At 40.9% G+C, this 22,181-nt stretch overlaps 1 pseudogene across 1 annotated transcript; it reads right to left on the bottom strand.

The window, feature by feature from the left end:
• Nucleotides 1-6,500: 6,500 nt before the first annotated feature.
• Nucleotides 6,501-21,456, bottom strand: LOC311360198 (arachidonate 12-lipoxygenase, 12R-type-like; annotated as a pseudogene). The gene is made up of 12 exons: nucleotides 21,310-21,456; nucleotides 20,535-20,737; nucleotides 20,306-20,385; nucleotides 20,028-20,147; nucleotides 19,605-19,708; nucleotides 18,402-18,574; nucleotides 17,773-17,916; nucleotides 17,267-17,433; nucleotides 16,591-16,710; nucleotides 7,486-7,586; nucleotides 6,984-7,154; nucleotides 6,501-6,680 (listed from the first exon to the last, which is right to left on the bottom strand). The product of its transcript is annotated as an arachidonate 12-lipoxygenase, 12R-type-like (transcript).
• Between the last annotated feature and the right edge of the window lie 725 nt (nucleotides 21,457-22,181).

Below are 22,181 nucleotides of genomic sequence, written 5' to 3'. Positions count from 1 at the left end.
CTCTCTGGACCCAGTGGCGCTAGTGACGTCACTCTGGAGCCGGGCCGGGCGGGGGTGATCACCTGCTGGGTCCACAACATGAGCGCCGCCGCGGCTAACCTAACCCTGTCTGTGTGTCAATGCGAGTGAAAAACACAACGACGGAAATCAACGAGAGGCCCTTGGATCCACTAGCTGTTGATCCGTCACATGACCTATAACCATCACATGACCTATAGTATACGTTTATAGGTCACATAATCGCCCCCCCAAGTAAAAATTAGTTCCTTACTGTGTGTTCACACCAAAAGACACATTGTTCGCCTGGTCGCGCTGTCGCCGAAGTTTTGTCGCGTGACAAATCATAATCCTACGCTGTGCAGTTATGTCAGCCAAATTTTGTCGGGCAACGGTGCTTCATGCCAATTCATTCTCAACCACGAGATAACCGTCATTGCATGTCTTTACCTGTTGTGGAAGAGGGAGAGACGTCGGAATGCCCGTCGTTTATGGGTTAATAATATAATCCGGAGGTGCACACAGCTTTTGGCTGTGATATTATATATTATATTATATCAATATTTATATTTAAGCAATAGATCACGACAGGCTGTGGTATGTGCTTATTATACCACAGTTAAGGGGCGTTGTCCGTCCCGACGCGCAGCGGAGGGGCGGACAACGGTTACGTAAGTATGGCTAAATGAAAGTCAAAGACACCCTCAATTTTGAAAAAGCGATAGTCAGAAAAGCATTTTTTTTAACGAATACAAAAAAGTAGTCCCTCCTGGCTGCCGGCAAAGTGTACGGCGGTTGCTATGCAACACACTGTAGCGTCCTTCAGAGAGAAGGCTAGGCTAGAGACGTTAGCTTCTTTCGCCGGCAATTTAGCCTACTATGGAGTTCACTCACCGTGTGCCTATTGCTTTACAACATTTCCACCCTCTCCAGCAATCAACATGTTTTTAGGCTTCAGTGAACTACGCTATCGCTTTTATATATACATAAACAACAGTTCAAGTTAGGCGCGGAGTGATTGTACTGTCCTCGCTGAGGTGTACTAACTCCAACTAGACAGTAAGCTAAACTCTCTTCCAATCATGAACATGAAGAATGCCGTAGATTCCTTTTAGTAGATTTATTTTCAATCTTCGCATTGTACTGACCCAATAGGTGAAAGAGAGTGAAACTAGAAAACAAACAGCAAACATATTGCATTTAGTTAAAACGATCTAGTTTCCATAACAGCACTTTTAGCATAGTAATTACATATTCAGCTTACTGCTAACATCTCCTGAACCTATATTAACATCCTCAGGTTCAAATTAGCTTCCATAGTTTTTAACATTGTCACTTCGATTTTAGCTTGATAACTTTGTTTTTACATCATGAACTGAATACTATTAATGAATTAAGTAAGTTTCAACAAAGGTGAGATACATACAAGTGATGCCTCTGCTGGGAAACAACATATAAGAAGTGATTTCTGCCGTCTGCACTTTTAAAGAACCTGCTGCTTCTAGTGTTTTCCACATTCTAAACGTGAATCTAGACATTTCCTGCCTACTTCCTGTACAGCTGAAAGATACAAATGTCAAAATAAAAGTCTGGAAGAAACTGAAACTTACAAACGAAAAGTATCATAATTTAAATGAAAAGCCTGAAGGGCAGAACAGTGATACTGAACTCTGTAAACTGAACGGGCGTCATAGCTGTGTGTATACGCTCAATATACAACAGTTGGGAACCAATCAAATCGCTTGATTTAAGCCACCCGTTTTTTTTTTTAGCCACCCATATTTTATAATATATATATATACCTTCAACTACTAATCGCAGCTGTCTCGCAACATCGTATGCTGCGTGTCATCGGCTCTCTCCGTGCATGCGCTTGTGATGCGTTCAAGGGGCATCGTAAACCACACTACTTATATGGATCTGCAGTCGCTTCCATATTTGATTTAATATATACACAGACAACTGGGATTTAGTTGGAGTGAAATTAAGGGAACTCCAATTAGCCATGTGCTAGGATAATGTTGTCAAACTGAATGAATCATACAGGAGTAGTAGTATACAGGAGGAAAAGTATTTCATTAAAAATGTCAGCCCTTAGCCGTAGCCAACACTGAAGTAGAATATAGTAGCAAGATAAACAAAAGTCTGAATCTGAATACACAGCTATGTAGAGCACTACAATGCTATTCAAATAGTGATGAAAACATAACATGTAAAAGGCAACACAAACTTAACTAAAGAATATTCTAGTAACATAACCCCTAACTGCCATCATTTATTTCCAATGGGATGAAATTTCCTACCACCAATTAGTTAGGTAACCTCTACATGTATATTGTGTATCTGTAACAGTATCATCATGTTTGTTATTCTTGTATTTCTTTATTATTTCAGACTCTGGGTCCATAGCAAAAAGAACACAACACAAGACACAATACAGCACAACAACAGACAACACAACACAGACAATAAGAAAAGCTAAAACATAAAAATAGAAATTTACACCACTGATATCAAAAATAGAATGACTATAAAGTTAAAAAGAGACAACTGTACCAGTGTCTCCAGAACAGAGATTGATACCTGATGGAACTACAGTTGATGTGGGTCAGACTGTTGATTATCTGGTTTTCTGAGGCATCAAGCCGACACATAAATCTATACATCAGGTTTCTGAGTACTGCATTAAAGGTGTTGACACGTGCATTTACAAACATTTCACTCGCACTTAACCATCGAGGTCTTTTAAGTAGGATTCTTAATGCATCATTATACGCAACCTGTAACTTTTTCATACTTGCTTTTTTGTAGTTAATCCACAGGTATGCGGTGTACAGTGGTGTACAGTACGCTTTAAACAAAGATATTTTAACGTCATCTGTACACGAATGAAATCTGCGAGCAAGAGTATTCGCCTGCGCATACATTTTGCAGCACTGCCTTCTAATATCATCATCATCTGTCATATCCTCTGTAAGAAAATGGCCAAGGTATTTGACCTTTTTACAGGGAACAATATTATGATTAGACAGATTGAAATCAGGAAAAGACATTTTTTGGTCCTCTTTAGTGCGGCAGATTAGACCGTGACTCTTGCTGGCATTATATTTTATGTCATGTTCAGCACCATATACAGAGCAGACATTCAGCAACTGTTGAAAACCAGCACTGCTCGGGGAAAGCACAACCAAATCATCGGCATACATCAGATGGTTTACTTTTTTATCACCAATCATACAACCAGTCCTACATTCTGTGAGTTGCCGTGATAGGTCGTCCATATACAGGTTAAAGAGAAAGGGGGACAGTATACTCCCCTGTCTGACACCATTGCTCACACCAAAAGGGGCAGACAAACTGTGTTCCCATTTAACCTGCATAGTTTGATTTGCGTACCAGTATGCCAGCACCCTCACTATGCATGCGGGCACACCTCTTTCAGCCATTTTTGTGAACAGTTTTTTATGATTTACTCGATCGAAGGCCTTGGAGGCATCAATGAAACACATAAGAACAGACGAGTTCTGTTTTTTATACTTACTAACAATTTCTTTTAGGGCATATATACACAAGTCAGTGCCATGATTACGCTTAAATCCAAATTGATTGTCTGAAGAATTAATGACATTAATTAACCTATCAAGCAGTATAGTCTCCAGTACTTTAGAGACAATGCTGGCTAACGCTATGGGCCTGTAATTGTCAATGTTACATAGCTTGCCAGCCTTGTCTTTAATAACTGGAACCAACAGGACTGATAACATGGAATCCGGCAAGATCCCATGTATCAGAAAGCCTGTGAAACAAATAGAAAGAAGAGGAAAAATCCTCGGACTAGCAAATTTAAGCTGCTCAGCTGTAGTTTGGTCTAAGCTGCTAGCTTTGTTGTTAGATAGTTTTTTTACTGCTTCACAGACTTGATGTGGTGTGACCCCCACTATCTCATCGCTTGCAATACTGCCCACTCTATAAACATCACTTTTAATGGTATTGAACAACTCTTTGTAATGCTGTCTCCATAGTTCTGCAATCTCATCTGTTCCCGATATGCCTTCCATGGTACAGGGTAAGGATGTTTTGGAGTTACTGAGTGCTCTCACCTCCTTCCAGAACCCAACAACATTATTATGAGACAGTTTTTTAGCTAGTGAGTCGGCTGTCATTGCCTGCTCATTTTTGCAGATAAAGCGCACAGCATACTTATATCTTGCAGTGGTAGACTTCTTATGTTCAAATACTGGACCTTGTCTTGGTCGACCAGAAGCTACCCAGGTTTTAAGTGCTTTTCGTGCCTCATCATGGTGCATGGCTACATAGTGATTCCACCCTGGTTTCATATTAGGTATCCTTTGCTTGTGCTTGCAGAGATGCCTACTGCCATCATGCAGCGATTTTACAATGGAATCATACACAGAACAGAGAGCATTATGATGCTCCACACTGGAACAGTTAACATCACTACATATAACAGCATCTCTTGGTATGTGGATGTTACTCAAGGATTGGTCTGTACGTGCATGATAGCCCAGGATTTCCTCCTTAGTAAGAGAAGACCAGTCAAGCTTTCCAATATTCATATTTATATTCTTATTTTTATTTAAAGCTGGTAAGGCATCTATCTCAATTGACATTGTAAAGGGTATATGATCTGATACAGTTGTTCCATACAAAATACTCATACTGCCTAGCGATGCATGGGCATCTGCTGTACTTATACAGTGGTCCAGCCATGACGTGGTGTGCCAGGCTTCACTTATATAAGTATAGCTATCGCTGGGCATAAGTGTGTCACTAGATAGGATTAAATTACTGTTCTTACAGAACTCTCTCAGGTGGTTGCCAAATTTTGATCTCTTATCTGTAATATCTGCATTCATATCCCCAATGACATATACACTCATATGACAGTTATCTTGAATAAAAGAATTGATAAAAGCAAGCTTATTTAAAAAGTCATCTTCATTCTGATCACACTCAAAAGGTGTGTACACATTCATAATCACAAATTCCTTATTGTTATGTTTGTAGTTTATTGCAATGCACCAGTCAGCATCAACTCTGATTATATTTATCAGCGGATCCAGCGACTTCCGCCAAAGAATCGCTACACCCCCAGGTATCCTACCCCTGACAATTCCCGTGCTGAGGTCGGTTGTAGCCTCCCCAGCTCCATGGAAGTCAGGATTTAGTGAGCTCAGCTGACCAAGGTCTTGTTTTGACAGGAAGGTCTCTTGGAGACATAGTATATCACAGTGGTTAAACAGGTTGTCAATTACTCTACGACGAGCTCTGTCCCCTGCGCTCTGGCCCAAACGCAGGCCACGACAATTGTATGACAAAACCTGCACAGACATTTTACATGGTTAGTGAGAAGTTGCCACTGTAGGCAGGCGCAGACCCTCAGCCGTACCATAAGAATTTTGTCCGATGAGTGCCTTCCGCGGCTCATAGTAGCGCCGCACCAGAGCTCCATCTGGCCACAAATCGGGATTATACATCTCATTCACTTCCTTGCATTCAGCAGAAACTTTAAATGAACAGAATCTGCGGTTTTCAGTGCCAATCTTTTGACAGTCCACATCCCGCCCAAGTTTCTCTTTAAGATAGCCAGATAAAGTCCCTGCATCTAGATCAGGATCAAACCTGGTGGCAAATACACTCACCAGTTATATAGAATATAGTTTGAAGCACTGAAGTAGAATATAGTAGCAAGATAAACAAAAGTCTGAATCTGAATACACAGCTATGTAGAGCACTACAATGCTATTCAAATAGTGATGAAAACATAACATGTAAAAGGCAACACAAACTTAACTAAAGAATATTCTAGTAACATAACCCCTAACTGCCATCATTTATTTCCAATGGGATGAAATTTCCTACCGCCAATTAGTTAGGTAACCTCTACATGTATATTGTGTATCTGTAACAGTATCATCATGTTTGTTATTCTTGTATAACTGATCATATACCATTTTGCAGTCAGTATTTCTCTACATGACAATAATGATAATCTAACAATGGAGGGGGGTACAGTAGGGGCCCCTATTATATCTGTTTTTACACAAAACAAATATCATTTTGGGCACCCAACATCATTTGGAATTAAAACATTTGTAATATATATTATCTTAATGTTTTTGCATGGCTAATTACACTGATGGATTGCCCATATTTCCTATAAATATTTAGACCTTTGGACATAACTGAATCCAGTTGGTGCCCCTTGCAGTGAGTGGGGCCTATCTCATGCTGACTCAATCCCGACTTGTCTAACTAATATGTGGCACTGCTGTTGTTGGATGAATATTAATGAATATTAATCTGGTTAAGAGAGTATTTTAGTGGACTGTAAATGGTTGATAGTAAAATGCGAGAGGCAGATTTCAATATGAGGGCAAGATATACAAAGGATGTAAATTTTCTAAATGATATCCCCGCATTGATGAGCATTATCAAACAGGAATGCTACTCCTCCTCTGGTAGCATCTTTGTGGTTCTAGTCATATAGACACACTATTCTCGATCTCCGAGGGTTGCAGGTAGCAGTACGGGACATCCAGACTTGAGTTCCTCGTTATGATCCTTTCCTCGATGCTGGAGAGTTCCTTCTGGAAGTTCTCCATAATCAGCAAGGCCGTCGGCTCACAAAAGCGTTCCTCAGGGTAGGAACCAAGAACAACCTGAGGGAACAAGACACATTCCATAGATGGCATTCTCTCTGAGATGTAGGCGTTCATTATTATCAGAAGCTGCATCTGTCTTACTGTTCATTTTAGGCAATAAGGCAAGATAACTTTTAGATGATACAGTACTTAAGGTAAGGGTTTCCCCTCAGGGAACGGTGAATTAAACGTATCTCATTTCATCGTCTTCTTGTTATAAAGCTTATTTACCTCATCTTATTATTTTTCAAGCCGGAAAGTCCCACCATGAGTAATCTTGTTCTGTTCCTATTACGCAATGCTCTCTATATCCCAACTTACAGAGTCCTTGTATTTCTTGTGTAGAACCGCCGTAACGCTGATGAAGGCAACTGAGTCACCAATATTTGGCAGTGTCTCCAGAATGGTCTCCATGGTAACCTGTCCCTTGGTAGTTGGAGGTGCTTTCCGAAGCTGAAGAGGGTTGTTTGGGACACAGCTGTAGTAGTCAAACTAAAACACAGAACAGTGGACAGTATCGTTTGTTTAAAGGGGCTGTGGCTTGAGCCTTGTGAGACCATCCTGATATTCAAGTTGTTGTGTTTCTGGGCTGCAATTGATTTTACTATTATGGGCGCAGCCTTATCTTCGTAAAAACACATGATTTTCCTGTTATCTTGCTTGTGTCAAATTTGGTTGGAAGTACAGCAGAAACATAGTCTCCTCAGAGAAACGCCTGCCGTGCAGATTTCTGTTCAGCTTGTTATGTCTTTATATCCTCCCCTTCGTACTGATTGGATCGTTTTGCTTTTTTGGAATGATGAAGAGAAGGTTGACCTCTGACCTGTCCACTGTTTACGGCTGCGTGTTGAGCAGATGTTGTGAAGATCACCATGGTGACAAACTTGACAACCCCTTCCACGGTGATGAAGGACTCTGGTATCCCTGCATGAGGACGTTAAGCATGTCTTCATATATACAAAATATACATTGTATGATATGTAGAAGCAATATTACATCATAATTATAAATATAGCCAAACCCTGACTGAGATACTGCCATTTAAAGTTATTAGTGTGCCATAGTACCTCCTGTTGGCCAATTTCTGCATTTAAACTCTGAGTCACATTGCAAACATATTTTAAGATTTGACAAAGCAACACTGAGTTCTAGAGCTGGCTTGTCCCGCCCACTTTGATGATGAGCACCTGAGGCCAAATTAAAAAAAAAATGCTATGAAGTCTGGACTAAAATGATATTTGTCTTCAAACACCACAAGGCATGGTTTGTCAATTGTTATTATAATTTCTACAATGTAAATAGTAAGTTTGATCTTCTCCCTCCCTTTGTCAATGTAGTGAGTTAATGATTATTTGGCGAAAGATTTCTCGGCCTACCTTTTAGTTAACTTAAAGGGACACTTCAACCCATTTGCTTTAAGCTTTGTATCATTAGAAGTTGTGACAGTTTGACCACTGTCCCTGTCTGTCCTCTCACCATGGTTCTGTACTGCAGACTAAAAGAGTCAGGGTGGGGCTGAGGGCTTTAAATATGGTGTCAGGAAACACCTGCTGCCACTGATTGGGCCAAACCATTTTTCCCTTGTGTCAAAGGAGGACACTGGACATTGGACATTAAGGGGTGACAAGCCTAAAATGCACTAGTGAAAATCACTGATCTAAAAGATGAAATGAACTTTAACATGGATGCTGTATTTCGATGAGTTTATTTATGGTTAATTAGCAAAGTGCCACAGTATTATAATCCCCCTGTTAATTGGGCCTGTCTAGTGGGAGGGGCCATGGGGTATAAAAGGGGTGAGCTGCTGTCCTTCTGACAGTCTGCTGTTGCCAGAAGAGGTGGTCTGGGTTGCTGTTGCCAGAAGAGGTGGTCTGGGTTTAGTACCACGAGATACTAAATATCAACTGAGGTGATTATTCTATTATGTTGTAAATTATGGTTGAATGCATTCAGTAATTGAGTTTAATTTGCATTTATTTTGCTAATGGATTATTTGATTTATTGACATTGATTATTTGAAGTACCGGTATTTGATTTTGAATATGCTTGATTTATTATAGAGAATATTTGATTATTTGATTGTGGAATTGGTTTTGAGTGTTTTATTTTACTATTTTCAGATGTTTGGCTTTTGGCCTCCTCTGTATGTTTGCACTTATCTGACACTTGGGGGGGAATAAATCTTGTTATAAACGGATTTGCAACTGTGTGCCTTGCCATCCTTTGGGTTGAAAGTCCGGTCTATTAAGGGTACATTACCTTCACCCGAGGCGGGGTGTGACAGAAGTCATATTTTGGTCTTGATCTTGCATCATTCCCTCATTTTCCCCTGAGACGGGAGAGATCCGTATCTACCTCTAACACTTCCTGCTTTAAATGACTCAAAATGACGATTTTTGCATCATTTAAAGGAGGAAGTGTAAAAGGGGGGGGCTCTAAAAAACTACAAGCACTAGTTTCAGTGGGCTGGACTTAGGGATGTATGCTATAAACGGTATAGAGAGTACACTGGTGTGAATTTGCGCTACGGTATGGATGACATTACCGTGTGCCCGGTGTGACCGGTAGATCAAACGAGCGCTAAAGAAGCAATGATGTAGTACCAGAGACGCAGTCTTTTATTCATAATACCATCCGGAGGCACACACAGCTTTTGGCCGTGTTCTATAAGATATTCTAGAACACTCCAGGAGCTCCGGCGGGAGACCTGGAGCTCTATATCTAAATAATATAATAAAATACATAGACATATCTAATATCACGGCCAAAAGCTGTGTGTGCCTGGATGATATTATGAATAAACGACTGTGTCGGGTTCTCCGACGTCTCAGGTCCTTCCACATCAATCTGAAGTCGTGGTTCAATCTGGACTTCAGAGTCAAAGCCAAAGTTTTTTCCCCAATTCCTTCTCCACCATGGCCGAGAATCAATGCACGGGTCTTAATTTGCAAACCCACACCCGCCTGTACCCCTGATTTACATTCCGTACCCGACCAGACCCGCTATAAATTGATATCGACGCCCGACCCCCACCCGAAGGAAAATTGGACACATTAGATGGAACGTCAGGGAATTACACTACCTGGTGTTGGCGTAGTGCTTTAGATTACTGTTCAAAAAAAGCACATCATCCACTGTGGACGGTTTTAGTTGACTCCTGCGCTCCTGAATATATATCCAGCACCGGAGAAGTCTCGCTCGCAATCGCAAAACCCGCGACCGACCTGCGCTGTTCAGGCGTCCAGGTGTCCGACACAGTACATAAATTTTTACCCGTTTCATCCAAATTGTGCGGGTCACCGCAGGACTCTGGCCAGGATAACCCCCACTACGAGTCTTTACTTGTTGTGGAAGTACCAGAGACATCCGAGAACTGGACACAGGCTTTAATTCATAATATCATCCGAAGGCGCACACAGCTTTTGGCTGTGATATTATATATTATATTATATTATATATATACCTATATATTATATTATTTAGATATAGAGCACCGGGAGTCCCTAAACGGCAACAATCACTTTCTCCTCCTGCTGCGATTCACTCTGGACTGCAGGGAGTGAACTCTGATTGGCTGTTATGTTACGTCCCTCAGGGAGTGAACGCTGATTGGCTGTTATGTTACGTCCCTCAGGGAGTGAACGCTGATTGGCTGTTATGTTACGTCCCTCAGGGAGTGAACGCTGATTGGCTGTTATGCTTTGTTACTCAGGGAGTGAACGCTGATTGGCTGTTATGTTACGTCCCTCAGGGAGTGAACGCTGATTGGCATTGTGGGAGTTGTCGTCTTCAATCCACAAGCCCCAAAAAGTCACTGTCTGCCTTTTCTCGGTGAAGAGGGCACCAAATTAGAAATTTATGTTACTATTCGTTAAACACTTTGCTTTATGTAAATGAATGCAATTACATCATAAATATGCAAATTAATGCATGACATCATCTTGAGACTTTTATCGACTTCTGGAGCTAGTGCTAGATGAGATAACTTGAAAAAAACATTTACCATCTTTTTTTTGTAATTAGTATTTTATTGAGTTTTTATACACCACTATTACACTGCAATCAACATTGTAGTCAACATGACAATTGACATCTTACCAATTGTTCCTTAGTGATGTTACATTTTTGAAAAAGAACATAAAGATTAAGCCAAAAAAGGTAATAAAAATCGGGTAGAAATAGTTAAATGAAAAAGAAAAAGTAAAATAATAATAAAATTAAATTAAAAAAAAATGAAAGAAAATAAAAATAGAAAAACACACATGGATCAATTTTACATTTTTACAATAGGCACCACGCTCTCATCTTATAGCAATATATTGCACGTACTTTCCCCATTTCGCCACATACCGTTCAGTCCTGTCATTAATGTTGAAAGAGATTTTTTCGTAGGATGCCACTTTTGCTAACTCCGTGCTCCGCTCCTGGAAAGAGGGCTCACCTGGGTTCTTCCAATTTCTCATTATCATTTGTTTTCCAACCATTATACTGGTCTGGATAAAGTCTGCTGCTCCACAATTGGATGTTATTTGTGGATCATTTAAGACATAAAGCCGCGGGCAGAACTCCAAGCTAGACCGGGTAATATTTTCAATGTGATCATGAATCTTTAGGCAGTAGTTCTGTATCATGGGACATTCCCAGAGCAGATGAAGGAGAGTCCCTTCTGAGCTGCAGCACTTCCAACAGTCTGCATTATCCCGCAGCTTCAGCCTGAACAGTCGGCTTGGAGTCCAATAAAAGCGATTAAGAATCTTAAACTGGATTAATCTAATTTTAATGTCTCTTGACACCCTCTTAATGTTTTCACAAATACGATCCCAGTCTTTATGTGTGACATCAATGTTCAAATCTGCCGACCAAGTTAACATTGATGCATAAGATATGGTAACTGTCTGTTGGAATAACATTGTATAGAATATGGAAGCCTCATGTCCCAAACCCATTATTTTCGTAGTCCGAGAGAGAAGATCTGACTGTTGAGGTTCTATTCCTCTCCCTATAACAGTAAGTAACAAGTGACGCATTTGTAAGTACTTCCAGAAATTATTTCTGGGCAGATTGTATTCACCAGTCAACATTTCAAATGACTTTATATTATCCCTCTCATATAGGTTTGCTAGTGTAATAATTCCTTTTTCCACCCAATCTTTCCATAAAAAAGAATGTTTATTAATACGTAACTTTGGGTTATTCCAAATACAAGATTCAGAATTAAGATAGACATTGATATTAAAAGCTTTAGAAAACTTCTTCCACACATTAACGAGGTTGGATATGATAGGGTGAGATTTTAATTCGGAAGGTATAGTGCTAGACAGAGCATTTATAGGGGCAAGTGGGGAAAGCAGTCTCTGTTCAATCTCAAACCAGGGAGGGGCTCTCTCAGGTGGCAGTGTCCACTGAGCTATATGTCTCAGACAGAAGGCATAATGATACAGGGCTAGCTTGGGGAGGCCCATGCCACCCTTATTGATTGGAACTTGAAGCCTTTCTAACTTTATCCTTGCACGTTTGCCATTCCATAAAAACTTTTTGCAAATTTGGTCAAACCTTTTAAAGTATTTCTGGGGTATTGCAATAGGAAGACATTGAAGCAAATAATTCAACCTTGGGATACAGTTCATCTTAAGAACGTTAACCTTCCCCCATAATGATAAGAATAGTGGTGACCATCTATCTGTATCTAATGACATTTTATTAAAAAGTGGGTCCAGATTCTTTTCGATTATTTTATCAATTTGGTGAGGGAAGAGAATGCCAAGATATTTTATGCCTTCAGTAGGCCACTGAAATAGCCCTGCCTGAAATAAAGTTTTTGGGCAGTATGAGGTCAGTGGGAGGGCCTCTGACTTAGACCAGTTGACTTTATACCCTGATATTTTGGAGAATGACTTAATAACGTCCAATAATGCTGGGACAGATCTGGCTGGGTCCGAGGTAAGCCACAGGATGTCGTCCGCGTAAAGCAGAAGCTTATGTGTAGACTCATTTATTTTAACTCCCTGAATATTCTGATTCTTCCGAATAGCTGCCGCAAGAGGCTCAAGAGCTAGACAAAAAAGCCCTGGCGACAATGCAGAGCCCTGCCGGGTGCCTCTACCAAGTGTGAAATAAGAGGAAATCAGACCATTTGTTCTCACTGCGGCCTGTGGGTCTTTATAGAGAATATCTATCCATCTGAGAAATGTTTGACCAAATCCAAAAGCTCTAAGCGTATGAAACATATACCTCCACTCCAGCCTATCAAACGCTTTCTCAGCGTCAAGTGAGATAGCTGCTGTTGGATCGTTGGAGTCCCGTACAGACCACATAATATTTATAAGACGTCTCACATTATCAGAAGAATTTCTTTGTCTAATAAAGCCCACTTGGTCCGGATGGATAAGTGACCTAAGTGTTCTATCCAATCTATTCGCAAGTATTTTAGATAAAAGTCTACAATCAACAGATATTAAACTTATTGGACGATAGCTTTTACAGTCAGTTGGGTCCTTTTCTTTTTTAAGTATAAGTGTGATAATTGCCTGGTTTAAGGAGGGAGGTAATTTACCAAATTCAAATGCTTCTGTAAGCATATTTTCAAATAACGGTAATAGATCTTCTGCATAACATTTAAAGAATTCTGCCGTAAACCCGTCTTGTCCTGGGGATTTACCTGCTGGTAGGGCCTTAATTGCATTAAGTATCTCCTGGGAACTAATAGGTGAATCCAAGTCTTCCTGTTGGGAGCTACTCAACTTAGGAAGGTTTAATTTATCCAGAAATGACATTATCTCTTTGTCCGTGGCAGTACTTTCAGATGTATAAAGATTTATATAGAATTTCTTGAACGCATCATTTATTTCCCTAGATTTAGTTGCCATGCTTCCATCCCCAGTCGTCACCGCTGCTACAGAAGACTTGGACTCTTTTTGTTTAATGTACCTGGCCAAAAACTTCCCTGCTTTATCCCCCGATTCAAAAATAGTCTGCCTGGCCCTAAACAAAAGATATTCAGTTTTCTTGGATATTATAATATTATATTGATATTTAAGGTGAGTCAGTTCTTTTAAAATAGATTCAGATATATTCCTTTTTAATTTAGCTTCAGTGTTCTTAATTCTCTTTTCTAGATCTGTGAGTTTAGCAGTATTGACCTTCTTCTTGTGAGAAGAATATTGAATAATAAATCCCCTTAGAAAGGCCTTCATGGCCTCCCAGGCCACTATGGCAGAGGGAGCTGTGGAGACATTGGTCTCCAAATACAGCCTAATCTGGGCTCGAAGATCTTCCTTAAATCCCACATCTTGTAATAAAGATGAATTAAAACGCCACATCTGTGATCTTTCTGTTTCCTGATATGGGGTGATTTGTAGTCTGACCATAGCGTGGTCCGTTAACAGAATGCTATCAATTAAACAGGACAATGTGGCAGGCAGTAACGAGCTAGAAATTAGAAAAAAATCTATTCTTGAATAGACTTTGTGGGCTCCTGAGTAAAAACTGTAATCTCTGTCCGTTGGGTGGTTCAGACGCCACACATCTGTTAGACCCATAGATGAACACATTCTCTTAACAAGCAAAACAGAGTCAGGCATTCTACTTAATGATGGCTTACTTCTATCAAGGATTTGGTCTAATACAATATTGAAGTCTCCTCCCAGAATTATTGGATACTGTCCCATATCATGCAGCTTACTTTCTAAGTCTACGAAAAAATTAGGGTGATCAACATTGGGTGCATATATATTGGCCAGTATCAGAGTCTGTCCTTGAATCTCTGCTAGTATTATAATAATTCTGCCCTCTTCATCTTTAACCTCCTTCCTGAGCCTGAACTGTAAGCCTTTGTTAATTAATATAGCTACTCCTCGACTTTTAGATGTCCCAGCACTAAAGGATACATGTCCTACCCAGTCCCTACATAATTTAACTGATTCCTGGGAACAACAATGTGTTTCCTGCAAGAATACTACATCTTGTTTTTTAGTTTTCAGATGCCCCAGTATTTTCTTCCTTTTAATTGGACAGCCCAGGCCATTCACATTCCAGGTCGAATAACATAATGTCCTCCCACTGCTAGTCATAAGCAATCTTAAAGTATTTTACTGTAGAATAAGTGGCCATTCTATTATGATATAAGATCCATGGTGCAACAGTAGATATACACATTGACAAGAAAAAAAACAAAAAACCAACATAAAACCAACACCATAGTGATGTCAATAAACTGCAGACTGCGAACCAGTCTGGCACAAAAAACAGAACCAAGAACATTGGTGAGATAAAACAAAAAAGTAAATCTCTTAGGTCCATGACTTATGGAATAAGGGCAGCCTAAAAGCCCACTGCCCTGAGTATCGTTTACAAAATTGTGTTCAGATATTAGGTTAAAGAAAACATAGCGATTTCTATACAAAAATAGAAATGGTCGGCAATACAGGCCCCGGCTATAAAGATATAAACTGAAATGCCAGCATCCAACTTCTTTGTGACGTGCAAAGCCGGAAAGGATCTTTCCATGTCCAAAAACAGAACAAAGGTCGTGAAATCTGCATATACACACACCCTATCTCACATACCGTTACTCTCCCGAACAAGCGGCCGGCAGAGACTTGTGTAGTTTCCAAGTTTATCCAGAGCGCGCCCGGAACGTATCACGCACAGTGTCAAGCATGTACCTCAGCGCCTCTCGATGTATTCCATTGCTTTTTCCGGGTCATCAAACACCCGTGGACTCTGTCCATTGATGAAAATCTTCAGAAGTGCAGGGTATAGCATTCCAAATTTAATCTTGCGCTCGTGGAGTGCTTTCTTGCAGCGTGAGAAGGCTTCTCGCTTCCTTTCGTCTCCCTCGAATAATCCGGGAAAATCATAACTTGTTTACCGTTCCACGTCAGGCGTTTCTTTTCCCGTGCTGCTTCCAGGATGGCTTGGCAATCTTTGTATCGTAGCAAGCGCGCCACAATCGTTCGGCCACGATTCTTCTCCCCTGCTTCCAGCCGCGTCCCGATCCTGTGAGCGCGGTCCATCTCGATACCCCCCGGGGTTGGATCAATGCCAAGGGTCGCTGAGATAAACTCGTTCAGAAACGCAGTAACATTGTTCTTTTCAGCCCCCTCCGGTATCCCAACGAATCTCAGGTTGTTGCGTCGGGATCGGTCTTCAGCTGTGGCCAGCCTGTCTGTCAGGAGTTTTATGTCCTCTTTAGTCGCTGCCGCCGGTCTTGCCTTTAAGTTAGCTTGCTCGTCCTCTAGCTGACTCACTCGGTCTTCCACCTGCGTAATACGAGAAATGAGGGTGGATAGCTTTGTATCAACGGAGCTCATAGACCGACAAATTTCTTTCAAATCCGCGGTTTCTTCTAGTATTTTGCTCAGCATCCCGTGAATCTGAGCCATATCAGGCTGGTCGGGCTCCGTGGCAGTGCCAGCAGTGGTATCCTTGCTAGATGCTACTCCCTTCGTACACATGTTGAGCTGAGTCTGTGCGGCTGAGCGAAGTTTTCTTTGTTCAATGTTACAGCCAGCCGTCGAACTTTTACCTTCTTCTGACATTGTTTAGTTCAACAACATGTAGGAGAAAAATGCCTATATCTGAACTTATTTTAGGATGTATTAAGGATATTAACCCAAAAGACAGCAGGAGCACACGTTTCAAGCTGCCATCACGTATCCCAGCGTCACGTGACCTCAACATTTACCATCTTATGGTAAAGACAATGTGGTGGGAGAAGAATAATCCTAAACCAGTGGGAATTGGGACCAGTGGGAATGTTTCAGCCCTACAGGCTCAGACTTTAACAATGCAAAAAGACCTTTCAATACAAGGACGAACATTCTAATTCAGAACAGGAAAATAATGAGCAAGTGGAACAAGAGAGTAGCAATCAGACATTGGCAAAGGCTTTTTATGAATGTTACATTTACATATAGTGGCACACTACACGTACCTGTAGCCCAGGAAGCCCTTTGTGAAGATATCTTGGATCCATCCCTGGAGCTCTGCGTCCCCAGACACCTCGTCGTCTGTTGGGTAGTAGAGTCCCAGCATAGCCCGGACAAAACTGGAAACGGATCAAAAAGCTTTTCATGCATTGTAATTATAGGAAGTTTGTGCTCAGGAGCAGACCTTTAATTCTTAGCATTGTGAATTGAAATCCAATTTTTGCTTTTAACATAAGTTTTTGTTTTAATTATCCACTTGCATTAGGAAAAAACAAAAGCCGTTGTTTGTGTCAGATACAACAAAGGTTACTGGCATATGCAAGTATAGACGTATTATGATAGCATAGATAATCAACATGTCTGAGATGACTCCCTGATATCAAGACTCTTCACACTACATCCGTCCAGTGACAGATCTCATTGACTTTGCATGGGGCGCTCTCGAAATGCATTGTGGGTCCGTCCGTTCTGTCGGCTCCGTTGCCTGCGTCAAAAAGTTGAGAAATGTTCAACTTTTCAGGCAGCGACGGATCCGTCGGCCAATCAGATTGCATTATGCAAAAATACGCAAGTACACTGTCCAATGAAATCGCCTTTGTAATACAACCCGGGAAAACACATGGATATGTCAATCTGTTGACGGACGGATGTAGTGTGAACGCGGCGTAAGGTAACCTGTTGATGGCCGTCCATAACTTCAGTCCATCATCTCTGTAGTGAAAGTTAGGGATGTTCTGCAGTCCTCTTTCAGCAATGTTGTCTGGCAGACATAGAGATGAGTAGGTGGTTTCAGCCAGGTGTCTCCTCAACAGCTCGTTTGTACCCTCATTGCCAGCTGAACTCTGAAGATGAAAGTCAATCAGCCTTCTTAACCACAACCAATGACGGCAACAACAATAATATAACAGCAACCACTAAAGATTGAGTGTTAAATTAGTGTTAAATGGGAGAAGGGAGGGCAGGGAGAAGACAAAAGGCATAGTCAGGAAGAACAAGTAGGATTCAAAAGACATTCAGAAGACATGAGTGAATCTGTAAAAACATTTCTTAAGGAGCAGAGCGAGACAGGACACATCATAGTAATATATGGAAAATCTAAATACAAATTAAGAAGTAAGAAAACTTGCATCGGCATTACTTTTCCTCATACCTATTGTATCTTATTCCCTAAAGGTAATCACCTGAATAGCTATGGGTTTGAGTGTGCCTGCGGTGTCCAGGTACAGCAGGCAGAAGGCAGCAGTGAGAGGCAGTGACTTCCCCTCCACCACGCGGGTCGGAAGACCCTTCAGTGACTTGTAGTCACACAGGAATATGTTCCCTTTCTGGATTACAAACACAGGAAGATACAATAAAGAAGACACTGAGTAAAGGCACACACTCAACAGCTAGTAACACACATGTGGCCACAAGTCAAATTATATCTCTGATCATGGTGGAGAAAAAGTGAACCTACAACCATTGCTAAATGTAGATCTGTAATAGTTGTATTACTATTGCAAGTTTTTTATATTATATTATAATATTTCAAAAAGATAGATGCCATGGTAGTCATCATTCAGCACCATAGGAGACATCTTTGATACGACACACTGGGCTTGGTAACCTCCAGGGGCTCTCCCATCTTAGAACCGCTTCATACAGATGTGTATATTTGTGTATATTTGTAAATTGGTTTGAATAGCACTCACATGCTTTTTGTGTGGCACTTGTGAGAACATCTATAGAAACATGTAGCCCACTGGCTTTGAAGTGGGTTACCTTTCTGCAGACACCTTTCTGGGTCCGCAGTTTGCACTCCTTCACATACCTGGATCTCTTGTTGTAGGGAAGTACCAGCCTCTAGGAACGGCCGCACCATCTCTTCAGTGACCGGGAAGTTTGAGGGCAGACGGGGGCAGTTTCTGATCATGGAGGGATGGACACCATTCAGGAACTCGTAGCCATAGAAAGCATCGTCCTTCCAGTGCTCAGCGAGAAATTCTTCAGAGAGGAGGGTTACATATTCATTACAGCAATGTAGTCTTCAATAGTATCAGATAAAAGTCACAAATATAAGCATCTCCCATACAAGCTAATGGTGCTGCCTCTTCGAGGTAGCCCTTCTCTCTCTGAATGCGAATACTGATACATGCAGAGCGTATCACAGGTGAGACTTACGTTTGATTATATGTTGGATTAATTTTTTTTTAAGATTTATTTTTGCATTTTTCAGCTTTTTATTATAGAGAGAGACAGAGAGGAAAGTGTGGAAGACATGCAGTAAATGACCCAGGCCGGATTCAATCCTGGGTCTCTGCGAGTAGGACTGTGCCTATATGGTATGCGCCTTAGCCCAGTGCACCACCTGGGTGCCCCATGTTGGATCAATTCTGTTTTGGTTTTTGTATATTGTATTATCCATTCAGTCTATGGTATTATCCGTTGTAGCTCCTTTCCTTAGCGTGCGATTGAGATTGTGTTGGCTTGACTCATTGCTAAAAGTAGTCCCAGTGATTCCTTCTCCTTTTGTAAGGATGTTAATTTATTCCTTTACGTCTAAACTTACTGAAACTGTCAGAAAACTGTGTGACTCCACTCTCATTAAACTGAACTATAGTGCTTTTCGCATTTCCGTCGGCTCAACATATTAACAATATCCCTCATATACTTACTACTAGGAACCCTTATATAATTGGCACAATTATTTTCAGGAGAAACATCCTATTAATATATACTTTACTGTTAAAAAATAATCTGTGATCGGTATCAGATCGGCTGATCACACATTAAAAAGATTGGTGATCGGGATCAGTGCATCCCTATTTTAAGGATGAAAGGATGAAATCAATCCCAGTAGTGCGTATTGGTGTTCCTCTCTAACGCGAAACTGAACCATGAATAAACTAAATTGTGCTAAAATAGTTGATTGAATTTACCTGCAAAATTCCAGACGTTTTGTGCAATACATTTTTCACTCTATTGAGCTATAGATATAAAAGCCTTGGTTTGACCATCCAGAAGAGGACATTACCAGCTGTTGGGGACGTCTTGGTGAGTTTATTCTTTGAGGACTCCAGGCTCTCCCATGATGATGCCTCAGACCGAATCAGACTTTTCAGCCAGAGTTCAACTGCACTGCAGGAAGAAGCAGAAGCACTTAAAGACCTACAAATAATCACAGAATCCGATCTTGAAATGATAAGGCCTTTATATCATAATTATTAATCGTCTGATAGCAGACTAGCTCAAATCAGACGCTTTCATGCTGAGTGTAGCTCCACGTGTTACTTTGATACAGTTGAGTTAAATTATCTGACCCAAAAAGTAATTCACTTACCAAAAAATCGAATCAAAAAACATTTTATTATGTGTCAACCTTATTAGTGTTAACCAAGGTTAAATGATTGCATTTTAAAGTACAACTAATGGAATTGAATCCTAATTAAACACTCACACATTTCCTATTGACCAGTTGAATTCAAATTCTTTGGAATACGAGAATTGAACTTCAGATGGAAGCTCATCCTTCTCAAAATGAGTGATGTGGGGGAACCCCTCAATGTATTCCTTCCACCTGTAGTAGACGCACGTTGTTTTGCAAGTCAGATGAATAACACAGGAAAAAGACCTACAACCCAAATTAAAGGAAGCACTACACTTTATTCATGAGACTAGATTTATCAACTGGAAAGTTATTATGGGGCTGCAACTGGAGAAGCTGAATAGACTCACTGATAAAGTTCACTAAGTTCACACCTCTCTCCTCCTGTGCTCAATCAGCAAAGGATGGTCTTCGTCACTCGCCTTCATCGCTGTAGATATTCAGATAATGTATACCAAAATATGTCATAACATAGAACAATTATAATGATAATTTCATATAAATATCAAAAGAGATCAGCCCACTGCATGAATATCCCCAGAGAGAAATCAAGGACTGAAGTGTAACTTGGTGAAAGACCTTTTGCTCCTCTGAGTTCCAGTACTTCCCCCCCTGGCCAACCATCTGTGGCAGGGGAAGAGGAGGGCCTCTTCTTCTGGGGTGTCCACCACAATCTTGGAGCAGAACCACAGATTTTCTGGCAGATAAAGATATTGAGCTATCTCCAGCTTGATGAGCAGAAGACGACCCAAGGGCTCGGCGTTCACCGTGTAGGTGCTGGTCTGTTGGACAAAACAACAACTATCGACTCTGCTCTTAGGTTTATTCTCATCCGTCTCAGGTCATTTTAACAAGCCCTTCATGCAACATCCAGTATGTCATTGTTTACTTTTCAGCCATCTTTCAAAAAGACCAGAACTGTATCATCAACATTCAGAGTACTGGTGGCCTGAGGGCTTTTCTATATCGGGTATGGTCACACAGCGCAGTGTTTTTAGAGATACAACCCTAACTTCACCATGGCTTTCCTACACAGTCTCTGTGCTGAGCTGGTTCCTTTAAAGCGCCCAGTGTTTTTCTGGTGTTTCTTCACTGAGCATTAAGGTTGTATGGCACAATAGGTTCTTTCAGTCCCATGACACTATGTGGTGTAAGCTTCAGATGGATGTGAAATTGTTTTAAAAATAATGAGTTACCACACGATATTTAAGATTCACCAACAATTGAGTCAGTAGATAGAAGTGTAAGAGTAAATTAACTTGTAGGCCTACTGCAGACCCCATAGTACCCCAGAGATGAATGAAAGCGTTAAAAAGCCTGGAGGAATATTACTTATCAAACTGCAATTCCTTACCTGGCCGAAGCAGAAGTCCGGGCCATAGTTATCCAGCTCTGTGCGCTCGCTCTTGCCATCCGTTCCCACCAAGGTAACAAACACGCCGTCCTTTGTTCCCGCCAAACTCATGTTCCCCGTCGTCACGTGTGCTTTATACACAGCCATGATGGGAACCTGGAAGAGACCAATGTTACCAATCATTCCATCAAAGGCCACTCTCTGAAATTCCTTGACACCTACCTACTACTACCTACTCTAAGGTCTAAAGATCTAAAGGTAATCTCTAGGTTGGTTGTGTTTGCGTCAAAAAGGTTTCATTGTTTTTGTTAAGGATGGGCTTACGACTGTAGTAACACATAAATTAGTGTGTTTCAATGCAATGACAAAATGTACAGTATAATGATAATATATGTCCGGATCACACTTGCTTGAAAACATATTCACAGGTTAATTTAGGTTCATACAAAAGTTTGTTTGCCTGTTTTGTCTTTTTCTTTCTGCCTCTCTGCCTTCTCCTGTCAAGTCCGCCCGGCAACGGAATGTTAGTACCGTAATACGTATTAATTAATAGCCCGGGCTTTGATTTGTTTCAATCACTGAACTCAACCGGCCTATATTAGGGACAGGCGTCTATATGGAACAGGCCTTTAATTCCTCTCGAACAAAACTCTTGCTCAGCAAAGATGGGAAATACTATCAAATGTATTATTCAAACCAGTATGAATATTACCGTACATGTATACACATTAACAGGCCATCGAATAACGCATAAACACACACACACACACACACACACACACACACACACACACACACACACACAGTGGTGGAGTGTTAATGGGGAGTCTGGAGAATTAATGAGACAGGGCTAGGAGGTAGCAGAGAAAACA

Source organism: Micromesistius poutassou, assembly GCF_964030765.1.
Source record: "Micromesistius poutassou genome assembly, chromosome: 15".
Classification (NCBI taxonomy): Eukaryota; Metazoa; Chordata; class Actinopteri; order Gadiformes; family Gadidae; genus Micromesistius; species Micromesistius poutassou.
The sequence above is the reverse complement of the archived record's forward strand: the minus strand, read 5'-3'. Positions and strand labels throughout refer to the sequence as shown.